The following is a 24,517-nucleotide window of genomic DNA, read 5'->3' as shown; positions in this document are numbered from 1 at the left end:
AATAGATGGATAACTGTATGGCCTTCGCATGTTGTACCAGGTAATCGAAGACCTCTTCTGGACGGTATACATCGACTTGTTTCTAGTAATCAAATGCCTTTTCTTTATTGTATTCGTATAAACAGCTAACTGACTTTTTGAAAGTCATTCCTGATGCTATTTCAACAGTCCTTAATGTGCTAGAATTGCTGCAAAGAATGGAAATATTCCACTGGTCATTTGCATTTGTGTCACATTTAATTGGGCTAATTTTAATGCACCTGAGGTGTTTTTGCTTTAGACTGCATTAATTTGACTGAGTTGTGTTTGGGTGAACCACACTGGGACATTAGCAGTTAAATTTGCTGGAGAAAGATTCTTTGTGGCTCCACAATTGTTTTTAATTGCATTTTTATATTTTTCCCAACTGATTTTTATTAAGACCGACCTTCACTTTGTGATTGGACATTATTATATAAAGACGTAACAGGTTCAGATGTGAAGTTGGGAAAATTATTTGAAGTTTTCACAGGTACAACCTCAAAATTATAAGAGTGGAGAAGAGGGCTAACCGCTGTAAAGTTGATATCCGATGTATGATACGTTTGACACAGCTATGCCTCAAAATGTCAGCCATATAATGTGCTGTAAAACAAATTTAAAGAAATGGGCTTATACAGTGAAGGAGCCTTTGCAAACTTGTGATATAGGAAGACACTAATTAGAGTTGTAAATTATCAAGAACTGCCTGCACACTACATTCAAAACTCAACCACCTTATATGGAATATCTGAGGCAAATGAGTTTGAGAAGTCTCCAACACTGAATGAATTGCCTAGAGCGTACACATATTATGGGGAGGGGAATAAACAAGATATCTGTACATATTATTCAGTATATCTTTGCAGTTAACCAGGTATCTAACCTCGTCAGATGCTGCACCTGTACGAAGAGCTAACCTATTTGCAATACAATACACTGCCTGTATTCCCTTGGTAGCCTCCTTCAGCCTGGCGACAACACCACTCATGCAATATACTATGACTGAATCACCATTGGTAGACAATCCAACCAGATTGTCCAAGCTGAAACCGAATTACTTGGTTAAACATAACAGCTCTGATGGGTACCCAGAAAACAAGTAACTGGAAAAATTTGTGTAACAATAGATAGATTCCAGTGTGCTTTGTATTAAGTTTGTTGCTACCTTTTATGGTACAGTTCCACATATTCTTCAATTGGTTTTTCTGAACATTCATCTCAGTTTAGGATACCTAATGATATCAGATTTGTTTTTCAGACATGCTTTGGCCATGTCCACATATATGTCATCGGTTGTGATGCGCATGAGGAATGAGTCAGTGTCGATGAGCATCATGACATGATCCTGGTAAAATGGTTTGGCCTTCTTGTAATAAAACTGTAACATAAGCCGCGTTGACAAATACAGAATGGACAATCCAATATAGATTGGTTTTGTGAGCTTCAGTTTTGATTTTTTACCATGAACAGCAATAAGTCCACCATCGAAGATCTTCGAGATTGGAATGCGGGGTCAATTATGAAACTTCAAAGCTGTCTTGTTTTAAACAAGTAAATTACCTTGAGAGACAAGATCAACTCTAATTCATTTGCGCAGATTCTCCATGTTTTTTATTTCCAAACACATCACTGTCCATGAGTTTAAAGAAATCATTCTCATACTCATTTGTGGCATTTGCTCTGAGATCCGTATTTATTGGTATATATAGTGCCATCCAAGTGCACTGCTGAAATCCAAACACTCTCTGGATCATGGTTTCATACATTCTCAATTGCAAGTACAACTGCAGATTTCTCATGTGTGGTGCATAATTGTGTTTCATCCTAAGACTCAGAAGAAGTTTGGTGCATTAAATAAATTTACGTCTGGATTCATTTGCGATTGCGCACTGATATGGAAATATCAACTGGCCATGCACTGACGTTGCTTCTGATGCTAATTATAATCCTTATGAATGCAGCAAAGTTGTTCAGGATATTCTAAATCAGTGCTGTCCAACCCGCGGGCCTCATGAGGCCCGCAGGCTGATTTTAAATATTCCCGCCAGAGCTTGAGTAGCTATATAGTCATTGTGTTTCAGTTTTCTGCTGCTGCCCTCGGCTTCACGAAAAACATTTTTCAGTGGCCCACGGTATCAAAAAATTTGGACAGATGTGTTCTAAATCAACTTCAAAGTAGTATATGTGGTCTCATTTGTTATTGTAATTGTATATGTTTGTGAAAAGCAAAGCTTTTATGTGATCAATCCATGAAAATTTACTGACTGGTAATGCTTGCATCATTGCCCAGTCGTTAAGTTTACTGATATTTAGACACAATGATGTAACTGTTGGGAGCAGAGGGGTCATACATGTCGATGTTTTGTGTTGTTTGTGTGCACATATCCCAAGCCATTCCTGGTAATTAGAAGCAACATGCGGAATTTAACTTGTACAGATGCATGGCAGTGTCCTGAAACTGTATGCAAATACAAATCACGATAGTCACCCATGTTTTTGCATTCAAACGCCAACCAGACTTTTATGGCATGATCATCACCTTTTTTGAAGTACCTTGACATGACAGAGGTGCATAAAACACTTCATTTGGTGGTAAATAAGTTTCAAGAAATTTGTTCCAATCATTCATGTACTTGTATGGATACACCCCTTTTTTAATTAACAAATCAGTGTTGGTTGAAGTTTTCCACCTTTACAATGCTCACTAATTAGTATGAGGTTGAATTGAGAAACTAACAAAGTGATGAATTGCAGCCGGCCCAGGCCACATATCACGTATTTTACATGTTGTTCGGAATAACACTTATTGGTGATTTGGATGCCATGGTTACCTTTTGCATTATTAAATAACCATCATAGCCATGCAGGTTTTGATGTAGTAGATGATCTTTTTGTTTTATTGGGTACATTAGTAATTGTAGGTTGCATGAGTTGTGTGAAGCTCCGCCATACTCACCACTGATGTGACGGTGATCATGAACTTTGGAACATGAACTTGAACTTCCAGTTGCATTGGAAGTAAAAGCTCCTTGAAAGATCCAGCCATGAGTGGCTGAGGAAAACTCACAAATGTTATTGATAGTTATAATCATGTATGTGGGTGAATAGAACTGTTGTCAAATTGATTTTGCTGTAACATCAAGCAGTTTAAGGAAACACCTCATGTGAACCCTTGCCATGTTACAGCATTGCTGGTTCAGTTTTCCCATTGCATCTAACTACAGTATAAGAAAGACCACATGGAACTTGATCAGCAGCTTGTGTTGTATTTGTTTTATCTGTAAGGTTCTGACCATTCACTTTAACATTCCAAGTTAACATAGTTAATATAGGGACTTTCCTCTTTGTTGTAGTGCAGTAAATTTTAGAATACTTTTGCTTGGTTGTGGCATTATTGTTCACTGCAGTTTTTCACTGATCCAACTACAATAAAATTCATAGTCAGTGAGCAGTTGTTCGGCGTATATATATATATATATATATATATATATATATATATATATATATATATATATATATATATATATATATATATATATATATATATATATATATATATATATATATATATATATATATATATATATATATATATATATATATATATATATATATATATATATATCAATGTACATAACACAGTATTAAGTTGTGGCCCCCATCATTTTTTTCTGTCATGCTTTTATGTTACAAATCACAGATATAGCAACAGAGCAAGTAATTTAATGTACAGAGGTACATAAAAATATATAACAGAAAAATTATACCACAAAATAGTTATGACGTTCCAGGTACTTTTGCAAGAGTCTAGACTTAGTCCAAAACTTAAACCGTTCAATTAAATATTTTTGTATATAAACCTGCTGAAGTAAAACAGTGTAGAAGCAAGATATAAAAAGGAGAAAAAGAAAAGTAAAAGAGCAGAAATACATCATTTTATCATTGCAAAATAAAACCTATTGGAATCACTTGCCAAAGCTTTCTGATTCTTTGTACATAATAAATTTAAAAGATGATGCTTGAAACTCATAAGTTGTTCTTCTAAAAGCGTTCAGGTTTTTATTGACATATTTAATAATTAGAATTTGTTTTGGAAAACGTATTTTTCAAATGAGGATATGTCTTATAGAAGGGTGAGTAATCATCCTTTGCTACGTAAGTAAGTGTTGTTTATTCCACGAGCAACTATGTTTGTAATGAACTTGCTGTTAGAAGCTGCTATATTGTTGTTGTTTACAATTTTTGTTGCAGCTATAGATTAGCACTTAAAACAGATTATTATTTTGAAATTATGATGGTACATATAAACAAAAGGTGCTGAAACATATATTAATTTGAATGAAAAATCAGCAATTCATTAGAAATTGTTGCATGTGTTTAATGCTAAAATTTGTGTCATCAATAATTTTCTTTTTCATTGTAGAAGCATATAGCTGAAATTAGCCAAATGGAGCAGAGTTTGAAGGAGAAGCTTAAATAAAACAGGAGACTGAAAGACAATTTTGACACTCTGAAACAAGCTAATGATGCTCTAAAGAGAGAGGCATGTGTGGTGAAAGTTATTTTTCCATCGCTTGATATTCCCTTTATTTTGGCTTAGAGTCATATCATTTCCTCCATGTTTATAGCTTAGGATGCATACTAAGTTTAGTTTATTTTACTATCATTGTAATGATCTTTATGGTCTTATTCAAAATTAGTAACAACTTTAAGTGTACTGGCATTTCAAGGGAGACAAGTCAGATTTTAAACATATCTCCCCTGGATAGTGTTTCACACAGCAAAATTCAAAAACAAAATAAAGACAGCACCACCATAATAATTCTTACATTAATGTTTCAAATGTTAATTTTTATTGACAAAAATAAAAAACAAGTATACTATTGTAAATATTTTGAGAGACGGTTTTCTATAGTTAGAATGATAATAAAAAATATATTTTGTCAGCTAGTATCACTTCAACCCGCCCTCCTTCCCATCCCATTAACATTTTCAATAAAGTGATATTTTGTGCTAGACAAAATCTTACATTCTTTATTGGAAATTTAGGAGATGTTTAGCATTTATACAAAAACTGTATAGATCAAGAGTCCAATTGCATTTGAGTTGGGGCCCTGAGTGGCCGAGTGGTCTAAAGCACTATGCGTTACGGATCATTGCCATCTCACCTCTGTCTGCGTGGATTCGAGTCTCGGATTCGGCTAATGTGGGTATGTGAGAAAGCTTCTAGTAGCTTCTCGTGGGTCGGTGGTTCTTTCTGATGTTTTCCCGGGTTCTTCCTCCACCATTAATACTGGCCGCCATGTATAGCCTATCGTGTGCTGAAAAATGGCGTTAAACCATACAACAACAACAACAACAACAACAGCATTTTAATATTGGCTCTCCTCTTATAGAACAGAAAAATAAAGGCTGCCATCACTTTTACCACAGGAAAGTGACACATTTGCACAGTTGAAAAACTGATCAATTTACCTTTTTATAAAATGATAAAAGTTCATGAACGGCTGCATTCAGACAGACATACGTTTTCATGTCAAGATCCTTCCATCTTCAGGAATGTTCCTTCAGTTCGTATTGAAACTAATAATTTACCAGTTACATGCTCTATTCTTTTGGTCTAAACCTGAGCCCTTAGGTATCTACAAAAATTGACAAATCCGTGGTCTCTATGTTCAGGACCTCATTTTAACAATGCTTTATTCAATTACGGACATGTTAAGTACAGCTTTTCTTACAGGAATGAACATATTTATTTTAGTTGTCACCTACCTGGGCTTATTATTGAATTGGAAAAAAGCAGATCTTACCTCCTGTGAACACTTTTTTCATATGGGTATTGAATTTCTTATCCATCTCAATCTCATTCATCTCCCTCAAAAACAAATTGCATAAAGTGTCAAGCTCTCAAGGTTAATCACAGATTACTTAATTTATTATTGTTTTTTCACCTTCTGTTTTGCTATCCATGTTAATCTGCCTGTGATTGGTTTCATCATTTGAATTGACATGCATATTAGCTCATATACTATTTTATCTCACTACCTGTGTTGATCAGATCTCAAGTATGCCTGTATAACTTTCAGTTTGAATCTTTAAAGACTGAGGATGAAAAGCTGGAGAAACAATCTTTGAGTGTACAGTCAAGACTGACTAATTTACAGGTAGGTTATTGATTTGAATTGCATATTCTTTCAGGCTGCATGTTACCGCATTTTGGTAAACACGAAGGGCAGGTTTGAAAAATATATGCCATTTTATCCACTGACCCTTTTCATCAGAAATAAATGAAAGAAAGTTCTTAGATAAATTGCTGTCACTGTCCAAGTCTAAAATTGTTCTCCCAATGTAGCCTGTTTTGTTTTGATGGAACAGTCCATGTTGGGATCCCCCCCAGCAATGAAGATATTGAGACTGTTGATATACCATATTGAATGTTACAGTCACAGATATCATCATAATCTCACTTCTTTTTGCAGTCAAAACTAATAAGAACCACACATGTCTCAATTCAAGCATCTCCTGTGGAAGAGCAATAACTGTTAAAATCTGTATAGTTTGTTTTTGTTTGTTTTAATATCACTTTTCACACATTATTAACCACATGCCAAGAATATGAGAGCTAAGTACCTTTCCAACATATCCACCAAGATAGTCATTCTGAGCTAGCAGGGCAGGAGTGGGCAGGGCATGGCATGTATTGAACCTACAACCATTTTTTCATTAGTACAATGTTTTACCGAATTACTGTGACTTTTGAAAATTCTTTAGAAGATATTGTATTTCTTTGAACTTACCTTCATGCATGCATTGTCTTGTTACTGCTTAACGTTGTAGCAAATAAGTATAGGCTACTGCATTTGGATGGGAAAGTATGAATGAGTTTTTGTCTATTAGTATTAGTAAAAAGTAAATAAGTTCATATTTTCTCATATAAATTCATAACCTATTTATTATGTACTCATTTTGTTTTTCTACTTAAGGCTTAATAATAAAGAATACACTACATGAAACAAAGTAATTGAATTTATGCTCTATTTAAAAATAAATTCACAACAGGAGACTTATCAATACACTGTAACAATATTAATGTGTACATAGCATCACCCAGAGACCTTTCAATGCCATCATATGCTTGACATTTGTTTACGAAACATTCTCATTTTGTTCTACTTAAAATCGAAACTTAGAGTCATATTTTGAAGTAATGCGCATTGAAAACTTTTCCAGTTGGTCTGTAATGGATACATTTTGGTTTTTTAGTGATCTAACTCAATTTTGCTTTTCTGCTTATGATGGACTGGATTTATTGGGTCATTTCTGTGCCATATGAAGAATGTGATTTAAGCTGGAAATGTGATTGAAATTACAGTACAGCTTCTGTGTGTGTCAGGTGTATTATACGGTTAATGTTGGAGGGACCCCAGCTATAACCTGTGTCATATAGTGTATGTCTTCTATCACTAGCCAAACGTTGGATCAGAATAGTTAAAAGGAGAAAATAGCAAAGCAGCTGTTGCGTGACAATCCTTTTAATCACTTGAAATAAAAACGTTTTTGTCATATTGGTATATTGGCTCTGGGGGTCTTAGTTTCTTACTCAAACCTCTAGTTGCATTTTTCTCAGATTTGTTTTCTGACTCGTAAAATGTGATGTCTCTGATATCCAGTATCCCTTGGCCTCTATGCATTTCTATGCTATTTTCATAGATCCTAGATAACACTGGTCACAGTTTAAACCATTCTATTTGCACAAAGTTAAAGATATTTCTCCTAAATAACTGTTTCAATGATCAGATTGTTACATTCAATTACTGCGTCTCAGATTTGTTGTTCACATTGTGAATATGACGTTCAATCATTTACTTGTTTGAAAGTTTATTTTGTGACTCGGTGAACTCGTACATATCGTTAACTTTATCATCTTGACGCTGAAATGGATGAAAGAGCTTGTATAGTTGGTTCACAAACAAATCTGTTCACCTGATCCCAATGGGTCTGATACATGAGTGTACATGGTTTGTTTACAGAGTAGTTCCTAATACAATATACTATTTTTAGGCACATGACAATGTAAAATTAACAGAAAAAATGAGCATATAATACATTGCAGAATTGGATATTACATGTGCATTATACATCATGGTAACAAGCTGAGAGAGAATGCTCCTTCAAAACATGTGAATGGAATGTTGTTTATAACAATTTATGTCGATCTGCACTTATTATGATGAGCTTCATCAAATTTAGTATTGTATTATAATGGTGAAGCATCTGCAGATGCAAACCCTGACTGTTTATGCCCATCACTAGTCAAGAATATTTATGCATAACACTATGTATGCTACAATAAAGCATCAGGAGAATTAGAAAATTGCATCACCTTTGTATGAATTTTAACCCTCAAATGCTGTGTTCAGAGCTAAACAGTACAGACTATATTGACTACCCAACTGGAGAACTTTGTTGTATTTTGGTTGCAACATTCCAGCTTGAAAATAATTGGTTGGAATAATACAGCATAAATGGGGTGGGTCAAGATCCCTAGAAGATGGAAAATAACTCGTTTTAAAATATATTAATGACTCATGTCAAATGCTAAAATACACTTGGCAAACTAGATGCATGTTAACAGCATTATAAACGGAAGGCTCTCTTGTGAATTTGTTGCAACTTGGGAAAGTTTCTGCAAAGAAAAAAAATAATCTCACTTGGCTCATTAATACAGAATGCTATGATGTAAAGTTGACATAGTTTGATATACAAGGTACATGTGTATGCAGTGGCAGCTAGTAAGCCAGAAGATTTTAACAAAATATGCCCAAAATTTAATCCTTTATAATTACTTATAGTTCTGGACATGAAAAATTAGATAGTATATGCAAGAATGATATTAAGGATAAGATTATAACAAGCCAAAATATGTGATAATAGATTAATACAACTCAGGAAAGGAGTGTTTGTATTATCTTTTATTCCTTTAATATTTGACTCTAATCAATGCAGAAAAACAAACATTGATTCAGCAAAATCAGACAATAGAATGACAAAAAGGCAGACATAAAAGAATTTTATTGAATGGTCAGGAACCAATCTCTACCTGCAATTCGTTGTATAGGAATACTATTTTCTTGTTAACATAATTACCAGTTCTGTAACTCTCATCTCCTGTATACTAACAACTTTTGCTGATATTCCATAAACTGAATCTGAATTTGTTGTCTTCAGACACACATATGCAAGTATGATTACCGAATGTCTTGCACTTTCTAAATCAGGATAGAATTACTCCAGGGAACTCATGTTAATTAAAATAGCTGTATGTCAGGTTTTGCTTTGACCATTTTCATATTAACAACCTCATTTGCGTAGAATCAAAGGGAATAAATCAAACAAAATCTATAAAGTGATGGAGGGATTTTCTTCATGCATAGTTTGAGTCATTATGAAGCTAAGATAATTCATTTTGTGATGCTTACTCTTACCCTTTCTGACCATCTGGTCTATATCACAGTCATAGAAAATTTGTTTTCCAATTTTGGTCTAAACTTTCTTATTCTTAAATATTTTCAAAACCCAACCCTATAGTTAATTTTCTTTATACATGGGGTGCATATGAAATTCTTTGACATTTGTTTATCTGGTTTCACTCTAGAGTCATAGTCATATATTTGATTTGATTGTGTGTGGATCTGCAGACCATGGCCTTCTGATTTTAAGTGTTTAACTTCTGCCGATCATGTTCATCATGTTATGTCAACCTTTGCATTGATAAATACTCTCAGTACTTTGACTTTTTTCGTCTCATACAGTTGAACATCTGAGTCTTCTTAATAGTGTTTTTTTTCTTATGCCATACAAATTCAATAGTAGTCATCATTCATTTACAGTAGGTCTACTTATTTAATAAAAATTAAATAACTGTCATCATTTATTTACATTAGGACTTCTTACGTAATATAAATTTAATAGCAGTAACACATCATTCATTTACAATAGGACCATTTATGCAATACAAATTTAATAACAGTCATCATTTATTTTACAGTAGGTTTTATGCAATACAAATTCAGTAACACACATCATTCCTTTACAGTAGCTCTTCCTATTTGATGTAATTCTTATATAATGTAATTTCACAAGAAGACTCCTTGTAGTGTCTAGTTGGACCCAAATGAAAATGATGCTGATCTGACATCCTGTATGGCCACAAGGGTTTTCATGTTGAAAAGTTTGTTGATAAACCTCCAGAATGGCTGTTTATGCATGTGTTGTTTTCACCAAAAGACTTCTAATGATGTCTAATTGGTCTTTAGTTAAATCAGTGCTGATCTTTCATCCAATATGGTTGCTACATCATCTGTCTGGAAAATAGTGTTATTGTTAATGCTGAATGATATCAAGATAAAATATTTAATGACAAGATTTCTTATGATGTCTACTTGGTCTTCACTGTAAATAATGCTGATATAACAGTCAGTATAGCAGCAGGGGGGGGGGGGGCGAATCGGACATTTTGTCCAATCGTTATTTTGCTTAATTATTACTTTCTGCAACTCAACGATCTAGTGTCGTCAGCGCCTGGTAAAAAAAAGCGACGACGTCGTTGGGGGATCGTCCAATCGTCATTTGGTTTAATTAACACCTTCTGCGCGCCGATCCCCAGCGTCGTCAGCGTCCGGTAAGCACATCGACGACCGCGTCGATGTCATCGCCCCCCCCCCCTGCTGCTAAGTGGTTATTTACAATGAAAATTATTTACAACTAACCGAATATTTGGTCAAGTCCGATACGATATCGTGTCCGAGGATCATGTAAATTTATCGTTACGAATCCATGTGGGGTCGACTGAGCATGACTAAAAAAGTTTCGAAAAACATTAAAGTCCATGTCACCGCCGCACCATGTCTGCCAAATATTTCGTAGCGTGTGTGTATCAACGCCGTTGAACACAGCAAGAATATTACAGTTGTCTCTAATTACTTTTGGAATCTGAGTGTATCGTTGAGTGACATATATCACGTCAGTGTTTTTATGCCTGCCTCTGGAAAATATCCTAGCTGGGTTTTTTTGATTGTCTAACATAACATCATCGTACACGACTAGATTGTTAACGTCGCCATCAATATCATCAATACCCGGTGCATCATTGATATCCGTAATAAACTCAATAACATTTTTTTTAGCGATCGCTGATGCATTCTCGTTGAAATCTTTCAACACCTCGTAGCATCGTTGATCATCTACGCTAGGAGCAACCAAATACAACTTATCCCACTTCATCCATCTCATTATTAAATTGAGTAACAATTGCGTCTTGCCGGATCCAGATGGTCCGATGATAATCATCCGGATCGAGTTTGGTAACGCTGCAACATGCTTAACTGGTTCTCTTGTTTTAGGCGCCGAAAAATCAATTATATTCATATCTCTATACATAAATTATGGATCTATATTGTGTGAAGTGTAGAGTACGTACTGGCACAAATGATATGACAACCGTTACGACAAGAAATAACAGATCGGCGCTTACTGGCAAGTGTGTACAATGCGGTACAAAGAAATTTAGATTTATTTCTATTAGACCCGGAGATGTTTTAAAAAAAAGCGAGGAGGTGACATCGCAGCCAAATTGGCAAAACTCCCCGGAACACCGTGGCCAAAGTATCCAGGAGAAAAACACCTCCCAGGATATAACTACTGTGGTCCCGGAACACGATTAGATATTAGACTCGATGATCAAAATCAGCCCAAACCCGGTGAGTATCCAATAAACGCTATCGACAAGGCGTGTCATGCTCATGATGTTGCTTACAAAAGTAGCGATCTGCAACAGCGTCATATCGCGGATGTAAAATTAATTCACGCATTAAATGCTATTCCTGATAAATCCGTCAAAGAAAAATTGGCCTCATGGTTGGTAAAATCGGCTATGAAAGGTAAATTAATGATTGGAAGCGGAGCTTCTGGCGCTGGTAATTGAAAACGATAGCGTTTATAATAACAACATGGAATCCATCTATTATTCTCCGAGAGGATACTGGAAGGGGAAGGCCGCAATTGGTAAGCTTGCAAGCGCTGCAAAAGTAACGAGGGCCACCGCGGCTAATTGGTTGTCCAAACAGGCTATATGGCAAATCTATCTACCACCGCCTAAACAAATCAACTTCTCGCGCTTTGATGTCAGCGTACCTAATGAAGTTCATCAGGCTGATATACTATTTCTGCCGCATGACAACGGTTACAAATACGCGCTAACCGTAGTTGATGTTGCGAGTCGATATAAACAAGCGGAGCCGTTGAAAACAAAGTCAGCAACTGAAGTAGCCGATGCGTTTGAGCGGATTTACCGAAGGGGTCCTCTGCGCTGGCCAAATCTATTACAAGTTGATCCTGGTAGTGAATTTCGCGGCGCTGTTTTATCAACGCTGAAACATCATAGCGTCGCGATACGACGAGGTCATACTGCGCTACATCGTGATCAGGCAATTGTTGAACGATTCAATCGGACTCTTGCTGAACGGTTATTTGGATATCAATACGCGAAGGAATTTATCCAAGAAAAACGATCTCGTGAATGGGTCAAAAGGTTGCCAGGCGTAATTTCCGCGTTAAATAACGAGATTACCCGAGCAATCAACATGAAGCCCAGCGACGCGATTAAATACGAGTATATACCCGGAAGATCAAAAATAGATAGCGTTTCCAAGCCGATTCTCGGCGATGTCACTGTTAGATATCTGTATGAACCAGGAGAGCTTGAAGGCGGTAAAAAAAGAGCTACTGTTCCTATCTGGAGTGTTACCACACATAACATATCAACGATAACACGATCAACTAATAGACCACCGATCTATAGACTGGATTCAACTGCCCCGCAGCGGGGGTTTACACGCGAGCAACTACAAGTGATACCTGACGATACTCAATTGCCCCCGCGTGGTCTTAACTAGCGCCGTTGCGTCTATTGCACTCAAGACAGGTCAACCTCACATTGTTTTTGACATGACCGAGACTGTTATCGATCCTGTCCACGGTAAATTGGCGAGCGTCTTTATCCGAATAACGCCAGCGCATTACACAATTACAACTCGCGCAGTGATTATTCTGTTGTTGTCGTAACGCAATTATTAATTCGACATCAATATCAAAACGCCGCTGTTTTTTTTATCCTGTTGGCGGTAACCCGAGAGTTTTCTATCAATGACGCTTGCATCGATGATGTCGTTGTCGTTGGTGACTCCGTCACTGACTCCGTCAACAACAATTCTTCGAAGCTGATTGATCCTTCGTACTCTGGACACCGCAAGATAGACTAGATTTGACCATTCGATGCGATTATCAACTATCCAAACAATTGTGTCCGTGATGGTTAGTCCCTGCGAGGAATGTATTGTCGTTGCGTATCCTAGCGTCCACGGGGATTTATCAGCACGTAGCGCGTCCTCGACGACGCTGATATCAACGAGCACAATATCATTCAGCACGAGAATTTGTTTTTCTGTCCGGCCTGGAATCTCAACTTCAATGTTCTGCCGCCGTGTATCCGCGGGTCTATAACATAACGGCACTGGACGCGTTGTAAACTTTTCCTTATGCAACGTAAACAACTTCCGCTGAAGTGTGTCCCTGACTATCTTTCTACTCGCTACAATTAAATCGTTTGGTCTCCATGTTTCCCAGAATTCATTTAACGGCGTTTCCGGAATCACCTCGCGGATTATTTCACACTGAATTCTATCCGGCTGTAATCTGATTAATTTTTTAACCCCGCGCAGTTGTTCATCAAGTGCCCGGTAATCAGTATCGGTTTCTTCATAATAGTCCACAAAACCCCTTAACCAATCATGTGGACCCTCGCCGACAAATGGTGGTGGTTGGCCATGATCCCCACACATGATTACCGCTGTATTCGCGAGCAGCAACCAATCAAGAAACATTCGTAAAACATCTAACGAAACAGTACATATCTCATCCCAAATGATAACCCCAGGAATAAATTTTTCACCCATTCGATCAGGAGTCCACTCGCCGCCGCTGTATCGAAAAAAGCTGTGATAAGTAACGGCGTCAACATTTCGTTGTTTTATCTCTCGCGCTAGTCTATGGGTCGGTGTAAGCACGATTATACTTGCCCGCGTTCGAAATAATTCAATTGCCCGAGTCGTCTTTCCTGACCCGCCACAGCCGCTTAAATAAACCGTCTTGTGTCTACAAATTGGATCAGAACACGGTGGTGCATTAGACCATTCTGATAATTTATCGCCGCGTAGGTAATTGTTCTCAACGGTGACATCCGCTGACGGGGAATAATCGCGTCGTATTTCATTTTTAATTCTCCATGTACCCCAACTCTCGTCCGGACTAGTAAACTCGGCTACGTTTTCCTTATACGCTACGTCAACATAAAACGAATCAACGGCTACTCTAACCGCGGTGTTGGGAAATCTATTTATCATCGAGAATAAATTGATAGCGGCATAACCCAGCATAGACGCCCTCAAATGTGGATACGCCGGGCTGTCTCCATCGCTGTAGGTAACAACTGTACCCAACCTCGTTCCATTGGACAAGAAAGCTGTTTTGCAGTTCACGTATCTATTTTTTGCCACTGCGTCCTTGATTACGAAATCATATTCTGCGTCATCTATAATCAGCCGTGAGCAATATCGTTTGTAGTCGCAGTTTCTTCCACCTTGTGTGAACTTACCAATTATTCTTCTACCGAGATCTTTTGCCTCGCGGTTTCGTTGGTTAAATATCCTCCTGGACCATTCGATGATATATTCCTCGTTGGCATCGATGTGTTTTCTGGACTCGTCAATTATGCTATCTAGACGCTTCGGTTCTGGTAACCAGACTTCAGTCTGCGCCCGATATGATATAATCGCGTCACTGACAATTAACGAAACTAGCATTTTACAATCAATCATATACCGTAGCAGCGCTATTGGAAGCCATCTCTTTTCAGCCATGTGTCTACCGATCCAAATATAGCAACAGCGATGGAGTCCTGCCGCGAATTCAAATGATACTATGCGAGCGAATCCGGTTAAATCAAAATCAGGCAGTGGTCCATTAATAGCAACACGAGTCATTTCATGTCTGGGGTGTCCAAATCGTTTGAAATACTCAGCGGCGGATCCATACCCGAGAAAACTCGCTGGATAACAGGCAACCATATCAACCGAGATCATAGCGTCGCGGTTGTATTCAGTGTTCCATAATCCACCGTGATAATACTCCAAACAACTGGATTGTACATCCGGCAGAAATTCCTTGCGCGTTGGTCTCCACGCATTTTTCCTTGCTGCAACATGAGCTACAACCGATGGAATCGTAAAACAATTTGTTAGCAGTTGTTCATCATGCTCCTCAAATTCTATGGCGGTTTTTTTCATCCTGTTGTGAAATGCTTCAGTGCGATATAATTCGCCGTTTGGTCTTACAAACTGATCAAAGGTATCCGCATCGTTTTCAGCGCTGCGAAGTAACCACACTGATACAGGGTCGTTTTTACACAAGTAGGCAATAGCATCAAATAGTTTCCTCTCCGCGAGAAAACCATCCTTGGAGAATTGTTCTCCCAGGAATTCTTCGGGTATATACTTTACTGTTCTATCCCGTGGAAATATTGTGATCACGGGCGTCCATGCGTGTTCGTTATGATCAATAATTTTGATTGGGGCTCCCTTCGATTTATACTTCGATTCGTATAATACTTCACCGGTTATCGTTGTAACGGTTATTGGAAATCTCAGCGATGTTTCTAATCTCGCTATGTCGCTGATGGTTGCTCCACGCTCTTTTACGGTTAGTTCCCACTGGTTGATTTTGCTGCGTCGTAAATCAGTCAATTTGTTTCCTCGACATGCATTTGTAAAATGCTCTATTATTCGTTCTGCTACACAATTTATCCCAGTTGACTGTTTCATCGGTTTCAGTTTTCCGATATCAGGTTTCTTATTTAACGGGTATATTCCATAAACAACTGCTGTTTCAGGATACGCTCGTTCATAGTATGGTCTATCAATTCCGGTTAACAACCCCGGCTTGGAGTCGCGGCTGACAGTGACTGTTTTCTTGTCGCCGAGAACTGGTTCAAATTTATCACGTATGATCCAATCACCTGATTCCACCCGGACAATGAATTTTACTCTGAAGAAATACCTTTTACCGTCAAGTTGTGATATTATCGTTGCTGCGCGGTTGTCGTTCATGGTAGCATCAACAACACCATCAATTTGAAATGTTGACCAACTATGAGATGCACCATCACGCTTGAATTCATTAATACAATCGCGTATTTTATTCAACAGGGTTCTATCGTTTATTAACGCTTTTGGTGTGTCCTTGAGGACTCTATCGAGATTGAACTTAATATTTTTCCGGGGCTTAATTGTTGCCAATCTCTCGAACTCATCCATATAATTAAAACAAGTATTTAAATGAAAGAATATAGTATAATGAATCACTGCAAATGGTTGATGATTGGGTCGATAACCCCGTGCAATAAATCATGTAGAGGTGAATTCTGCGGGTACCATTTACAAAGCGTTCGTAATGGTTCTCTTGGTCCCCTCCCGTGCTTGGTTTGCCACGTCGGTGTAAGAGGAAAATCGCAGTTATGTATTAATTGTGGCGGAAAGCGATACAGGGAACTAAAACGCTATTACGATAAACGAATAAAAAACGCCGTCATTGACCCCACCGCCGACTTCGTCATCAAAACCCCCCAAGACTACATTGAAAGGTTTATAATTAAACCAAATAATAAATTAGACAAGTAGTATTATTATATAAATGGACCAAGAATTTCAGCCGCACCCCCTGCTCGTCAATTACGAGGCATCTCGCGACGGCATTGTTAGAAATCGTAGACTGAAGAAGCCGGTTGGTACCGTAAATAATCACGGATACTTGCAATTTACTGCAGGAGGAAAAAACTATTATGTTCACAGGATTGTATTTGAAGCATTCAACGGATTAATCGAAAATGGGCTTGTGATTGATCATATTAATAATAATAAGACTGATAATTCTCTTATAAACTTGCAAGCTATCTCTCAGAGTGAAAACAATAAAAAAGGCGGAACTGGTAAATACTCAAAGAAAGCAAAGAGTGTAAAATCACTTGATACAACAACGCACGAAGAAAAAACTTTTCAGTCGATGAATGAAGCCAGTAGATATTTTGATATTTGTATGCCCGCAGTACGATTTGTTGCAGAAAATATAACTAAAACAGCGATCTCAAAAAAGACGGGTCACAGGATTCGATTTTCGTATATAAATATCAGCGAGTGATGAAGTCACCGTGACAAAGCCACCGGCGCCTATGGCGCTGACGAAGTCGCCATGACAGTGCGAACGCGTCTGTTCCGGAAGAAAACAAAGTATGAACACCTCGGGATTGATACACGGGGTTCATTTTTTTTATTTAAAAACAAGATGTTTTATAAGAATAATGAATATCGAAGACATCAATAATATATTAGCCGAGATTTCAAAATTAAAAAATCAAGGAATTGAATTATCTGATGGTCTCGACAGCGAAAAAATATTATCCGATTATGAGATTATTAACGAGCAGTCGAAACGGGGGCGTTTTACCCTGGCCCGCGAGTACTTTTTTATAAAACGATTACAACATACGATCAATGAAAACTTGTACCACAATGACGCAAATGCATTCATTGGACTATTCACTGCCGTTGAAATAATACGAAAAAAACTTGGACGTGTTTATGAACGACGCCGGGAGATTTCTAGTAAGATCAAAAACATTAGAAGGATTATAGACGAAAACTCCGGCGAGAAATTAGAAATTGCTTCGCAATTGCAATAATGGTAGGCGAATCACTTACTACTCGGCTAGCCAGAGAGCGGCTAGCAGCGCTCAAAAAGTTCATACCGTTACGAGACAGGGTCCGAGAACAACTTCAAACGCGGCAGCAACTACAAACCGATTTTACTGTTGGAAGCGAACAACTCTTTGCGCCGGTAACTAAAGCGACCAAAGATGTTACGGCGGCAACTGTGCCCGTCCTCGATGCGCTTGAAAAGATAGCGGCAGAGACAAAACAAACAAAAAGGTCTTTAGAAACACTCCCTGCGAAAATAGCGGCTGCTACAACACGGAGGCCACCACCACTCGCTATAACGGAACCACAAGAACCTTATGTTACAATGGCCGACGAGGAAGAATTAGGTGCTACTGCGAAAGAACCAGAAGAAGAAATACCGGAAGAAACACCAGAAAAAGAAACACCGGAAGAAAAAAAGAAAGAGGGGAATATACCCCGTAATGTTCTTAAAAAGTCCGCAATAGATCAAATTAGAGACATCGACGACGATGAAGAATTAATTAATTTTGTTGTTACAACATCAACTAAGAGCCTTCGAGATGAGTATATCAATGAAGGTTACAAGAAAAAAATAACCTCGACGGAGAACTGGGCAAGAATAGTGTATTTAGCGAGTAAACATAGAGACGCATTACCACATCGTGGTGATCCCGATTACGATGAATTCCTCGAGAAAGTTAAGAGTAGAACACCAAAAAAAGGAAAAGGATACTCTGTTGGTAAAGAATCCTACGGCGTTACCTGTCCTGGTAGTGTTCTCAGTGATATATCACGGCTAGAGGTACTAATTGGAGGAAAACGAGCCGGAAATAACTCTCCGGAAATAATCAATGAAGCCGCTGATATTTGCAAGCGGTTATTTGCAGGCGGTATTATGGACATTAATGCATATCGAACGCTCATAGACGAACTCGTGGATGATTAATTGGAAAACTGGTGTTTTTAATAAGGATGATCATACACTACAACCATGATAAACCAGTACTCGTCTACGTGGTAAACTCGCGATTGCCTGTTTACCGCGCGTACTATGGAGATGGTCTCGGTAGCACCATTGCGGGGTTATTTACAAGAATGGCTCCAAAAGTAGCGCCGTTAGCCAAACAATTAGGAATGAAGGCTATTGATGTTATTCGTGATAAGGGTATTAGTGCCATTGGAGATGTTGCCGGAAAGGCGCTTTCAGCCGCGCGGGACAAACTAATGTCGTTGGTGAAATCCAAGAGATTTTCAAAAAGAAAACAGAAACCACCGGTAATGCCATCAACGACAGTGATGCCTGCAAATGTCAGTAAAGTAATAAATAACGCCGTGGAAGAAAAATTAGAGTCGTTGGTAAACAATAATCAAGATGACATCGCAAACATGATAGCGGGGAGTGGTTTAAAACGACGACGATGATTTAGATGCATCAGCGTATTATTAAATAAAATGTTTAAACGAACAGCTGATCCGGCGTTTGATATGGACGCACCAGTGCACAAGGATGATTCTGTCCGTAATTATCAATTTTATTCCTATCATGCAGTACAACCCAACATACGATCGCGAATTGAACTTCAAGTCCATGATACCAGTAAATATTTTTTGCCGTGTGAAGCGTTTATTGAAATCGAAGGAGAACTTGTAACAGAGGCCGATACTCCTGCTGTACCAGCACCGTATCCAGATGGTACCAAAGTTGGCTTAGTCAATAACGGCGTAATGACGCTATTTGAGAGCGCAAAATATCTCATTGATGGAAGAGAGATTGAGTCTATAGAACGCGATGTTGATGTGGCTACAACAATAATCGGGCTAGCAAGATATTCCGACGATTATACAAGATCAGCGGGTCCATCTATGATGTTTGCAAAGGATACTAAAAACACTGCTGGAAACTCGCAATTTGTGGTAAGACGACCAAGAAATAATGCTAATAACAATGACGCTGATGTTGAGAATATGATTATAAACAGCGATCCTAATTTCAACCTCGGAGCTGCAACACGCATATCAATGTTAACAGGACCGCGTAGATCTTTCTCATGCGTGATTCCACTGCATCATATATTTGGATTTTGTAGGAACGTGCGAAAAGTTATCTACGGAGCAAAGCATACCGTGGTACTTGTGCGAAAAGGTGATGATAGAAATGCAATTTGGAGGATTCCAGCGGATCTTGCGAATCCAAATAATGACCCTGGTAAAGTCGTTTTAACTAAAATGTCATTGTGGATGCCGGTGTTGACTCCATCCATTACCACAGAGGCACGATTGCTATCCTTTATGGAGCAGGGAGGAAAATCATTACTAAGTTGGCTAACAACAACAACAGATACTAAGCAATCAAATATCAATGGTGTATTCACATGGAACCTGGCATCACAACAAGGCATTTCGGCTCCGCGTCATATATTTGTTGCGTTGCAGGATATGACGAGAGTTGATAATCAACTATCCAGCCATATGATATTTGATCGATTAGGCGTTACTGACGTCTCGCTGAGAATAAACGGCCAGCAGGAACCATCTGAGGATATACAACTTAATTACGGTCAAAACCATATCGCACGTGTGTATCATCGATTGCTGTCGTACATGGGTCGTGATCAAAACGTCGACACTGGTTTGCAAATATCACAACATGATTTCAGAGAACTATATCCGATCTATTACTTTTCGCTGGAACATCTTGATTTAACAAGACAATCCGTCGTTGATATACACTTCCGAGCTAATGTAACTCGCGGCGTTATTGCTGATTATAGAGCGGTTGCTGTCATTCTCAGCGATAAATCAATGCTGCTAGAAGGTGTTGGTGGACGAATGAGAATCGTTGATGCGCCAGTGGAAAACATGTAATTGAAAGCACAAAACGCGTTTACAATAAAATGTCGTATAGTGTCGTCAGTGTAGAGTTGACTGATGGTCAAGTCAAGAAATTACGATCAAAGTCGGCTAAACAATGCGGGACCACAATAACGCTGAAGCCGTCACAGATGGCGGGTGGTAATCATAAGATATCGTTGACGGCGCGTCAAATAAAACATTTCAATGATGCGATGAAGAATAAAAAGGGAGTTCAAATAGATTTTTCAGCCGCAGCAATTAAAAACATGGAAAAGACCGGTGGGATATTTCCGCTGTTAGCTGCGATTCCAGCGTTGATTGCCGCGGCCGCACCAGCAGTGGCTAAGGCGGCGGCGTTGGGGGCCGTTGGTACCGCGGCGGGGATGGCATTGAAGAAGGCAACCGGGAAAGGCTACAAAAAAAAACGACCCGTGGCCGGAAAGGGTCTAAGACTACCGGGAACCCCGTATTCATGGTACTCGGGAAAGGGTCTAAGACTACCGGGAACCCCGTATTCATGGTACTCGGGAAAGGGTCTAAGACTACCGGGAACCGTTTATTAACTCGGGAGTCAATGACTCCTGAGTCTATGACTCCAATGTCTAATTTTGATTTAATAGATGCCGCAAACGCGTTAGCGATAAAAAACTTCAGAGGTGTTTTTATGAGGGATCAATTACCGGCGGCCCCAAGGAATATTGAAACCGGCATAATTAACCTCGATGGGTCCTCCGGAGCGGGAACTCATTGGGTTGCATACGCGATTGATCCGCGTGCGATCGTCTATTTTGATTCATACGGGTTAGCCCCACCAAACGAATTCATGCGGTATATCCGGGCGTGTTCAGCCCGGGCGTGTTCAGCCCGGGTTTTTTATTCCACGCTGCCAACACAGCGATTAAGTGACCCACCGATATGTGGCCGTGAGGTATTGAACGTACTCGCGGCGATTTCATCATCGCGGAAACCACCTCATGTGGTTGTAAACGAATACACTAGTGGGGTCGTAGAAGCTCAACGGATTTTAGAGAATAACATTTACAATAATAATGATTGATATCTGGGGGCGACCGGTTTCGGCGCTGAAAGAATCCACGGAAACGGCCGCCGCCGACATAAAAAAACTAATTGAGGATGAAATCGCTGATACGTTGAATCTAACAAGTGTTGACCCGGGCGAAATAGTTGTATTTCAAGACCGCCAGGGTAAATTGAAATCCGGTAATGTGTCACTGAATGACGTTTTAATACGACAGCGTGATGCCGCCGAGGACACTATCGCGCTGTATACCAGCGACGGACGACTCAAACCGGGTGAAAATATATTGCATGTGATGGATAGGGTAATATTAGCCCAGAACGGTTTTATAAGGTTGAATGGATTGGTGATCGAACTCGACGCGCAGGTGAAAAAATCTGCCACCGAGGTGAAAAAATCTGTCACCGAGGTGAAAAAATCTGTCACCGATATACAACTCACTACTGCTAGTTTTTTTGGGACCCCGACGGTAACCGAACCAAATCTTGCAACAATAAAAAATACTATTTCGGAGTTTACAACGCTGTCGGGCCAATTTTACACGTTACGAAAAAATGTTAACAGGATCGATGACAACTTTGATAAATTCCTTGGCAAAAAAAATACCAAACCGGATGAGATTACAATAACTATAAATGATATCACTGCGTATGGACAGAGAATAGAAACAATCAAAACTGATGTTGCAAGGAACAAAAGGAGTGTAGACGTGCATGAACGGGAAATAGGAATAATCGGCGCTAATGTTGCAACGATCATAAATAATGTAGACTCGCATGGACGGAAAATAGAAACAATCAAAACTGATGTTACAACGATCATAAATAATATGAGCGCGCATACACAGGAAATAGGAACAATCAAAACTGATATTGAAGCGAACAAAAAGGGTGTGGACGCGCATACACAGGAAATAGGAACAATCAAAACTGATGTTGAAGCGAACAAAAAAAATGTAGACGCGTATTGGCGGGGAATAGGATTAATCAAAACTGATGTTGCAGCGAACAAAAAAGGTATAGACGTGCATACATATGAAATAGAAACAATCAAACTTGATGTTGCAGCGAACAAAAAAAGTATGACCGAGAATACACGGGAAATAGAAATAATCAAAACTAATGTTGCAGCGAACAAGAATAATATAGACGCGAGTTGGCGGGGAGTAGGAATAGTTATAACTGATGTTGAAGCGATTAAAGACAGACTACCGAGAATGGCAGAGCAACTCGAAAAAATAAAAACCCCTCATGAGAACATCATCAACACAGTATACACAATTCGGCATGGATCATTCGATTGGACTCCTACACAGAATACAGTAAATATCACCGCAACTGTTAAGGGCATTTATCGACTGACACTGGTTTCAATGATGCAGTTTAATATATTATCGTCGAGTTCATCCGGGTTTAACAATACAATATCAACAATTATAGACAAGGACGCAACTGAACCGTTTACAATTTATGCCGTTGATGGAAATTTAACCAGGGCAAACATTACATGGTATGTGGAATTTGCAGCGAATCTAAGTAATTAAAAACACTAGCTCTTTTAAAATAAAAATGACCACCAAGGAAATTGAATCAGAGGTATCACCGACGTCACATCAATATCGATTCGATACCGCAAGAGAATTCTCCGCGAACTTAAAAACGCTTTCCGAACAATACCGTGCAAAAATAAAAAAATACCGCCGAAAAATAACCGCCATCGACGCGGTCGTGTACTCAGTGTCGGGTATAGTAGCCGGTACCGGCGTCGTTTTATCCACGGTGACCACGATAGCCCCGATCGCTGTTCCAATCGCCGTCTCCGCGATGACAACAATTGCTGGAGTCGCCAACGCAATCACTAGGAAGATATCATCGTGTTTTCAGAAAAAACTCAACGAGTATACAGTAAAACATCAAATAGTATCCGACGCGTACTCGAAATTATCCGGGTTGATCTCGTTATCGATTGATAATTTGTTCGTATCCGATGTTGAATTCTCCACGATGGTCCAGTTATATAGCTCCGCGATGTCAAAAATCGAGGATTTTCAACTGGAAGCCGAAACCACCTGGTTGTTAAAATTAGACACTAAAAACAACGAATAATAATAATGTCGCTGAACCCCGAAGGGTCTCAATTACTTCAGCGGATCGCGGAGAACACCACTCCGGTACAAACAAATATGATATCGATAACGTCAACAAAACCCGAATTCAGTGTGAACTTCCCATCGCCGGTTCCAGTGAAGGAAATAGCGCTGGCAAAATTGCGAGTATATCACAGTTGGCCTAATATCCGAGCGGACGCATTTAACGGACAACAACCTAATAACTCGCTGGTTTTTGCACGGACAAATAAACCCGATGGGACCCCAGACTGGGAGGAGGTTACAATACCAACTGGGTCATACCAAATAGAACAAATCAATAAGGAATTTCAACGCAGGATAAAATCGATCACATGAAAAGAATCAAAAATCGCTATTACGGTTCATGAACCGACGTTATCGTCGACGATTGAAATAAGCACACCGGGGTATATGGTTGATATTTATGGTAGTTCAATAAGAACCATACTAGGATGGCCTAAGAATCCACCTCATGAAAGTCCGCCGGAATCTTACACGAATGCGCAATCGTATCATGAGATTAATCCCAGTTATCGAGATAATTTGTCTGTTATGAAAGGCACGTTATTACGCAGTTGGTTTGCATTTCAAAACAGGAATACCATGCAATGGTATTTTTTGTATGAGGAC

The 24,517-nt window shown here is 38.9% G+C and overlaps 1 pseudogene; it reads left to right on the top strand.

Moving 5' to 3' along the window:
- The window catches only part of LOC149769954 (coiled-coil domain-containing protein 138-like), a 72,672-nt pseudogene that overhangs the window by 17,045 nt on the left and 31,110 nt on the right, over nucleotides 1-24,517 (top strand).

The sequence above is a fragment of the Sinohyriopsis cumingii genome, unplaced genomic scaffold (assembly GCF_028554795.1).
Source record: "Sinohyriopsis cumingii isolate HCF-2022 unplaced genomic scaffold, ASM2855479v2 utg002947l, whole genome shotgun sequence".
In the NCBI taxonomy this organism is placed as follows: Eukaryota; Metazoa; Mollusca; class Bivalvia; order Unionida; family Unionidae; genus Sinohyriopsis; species Sinohyriopsis cumingii.
Note: the sequence above shows the minus strand (reverse complement) of the source record. Positions and strands in the feature narration are given on the sequence as shown.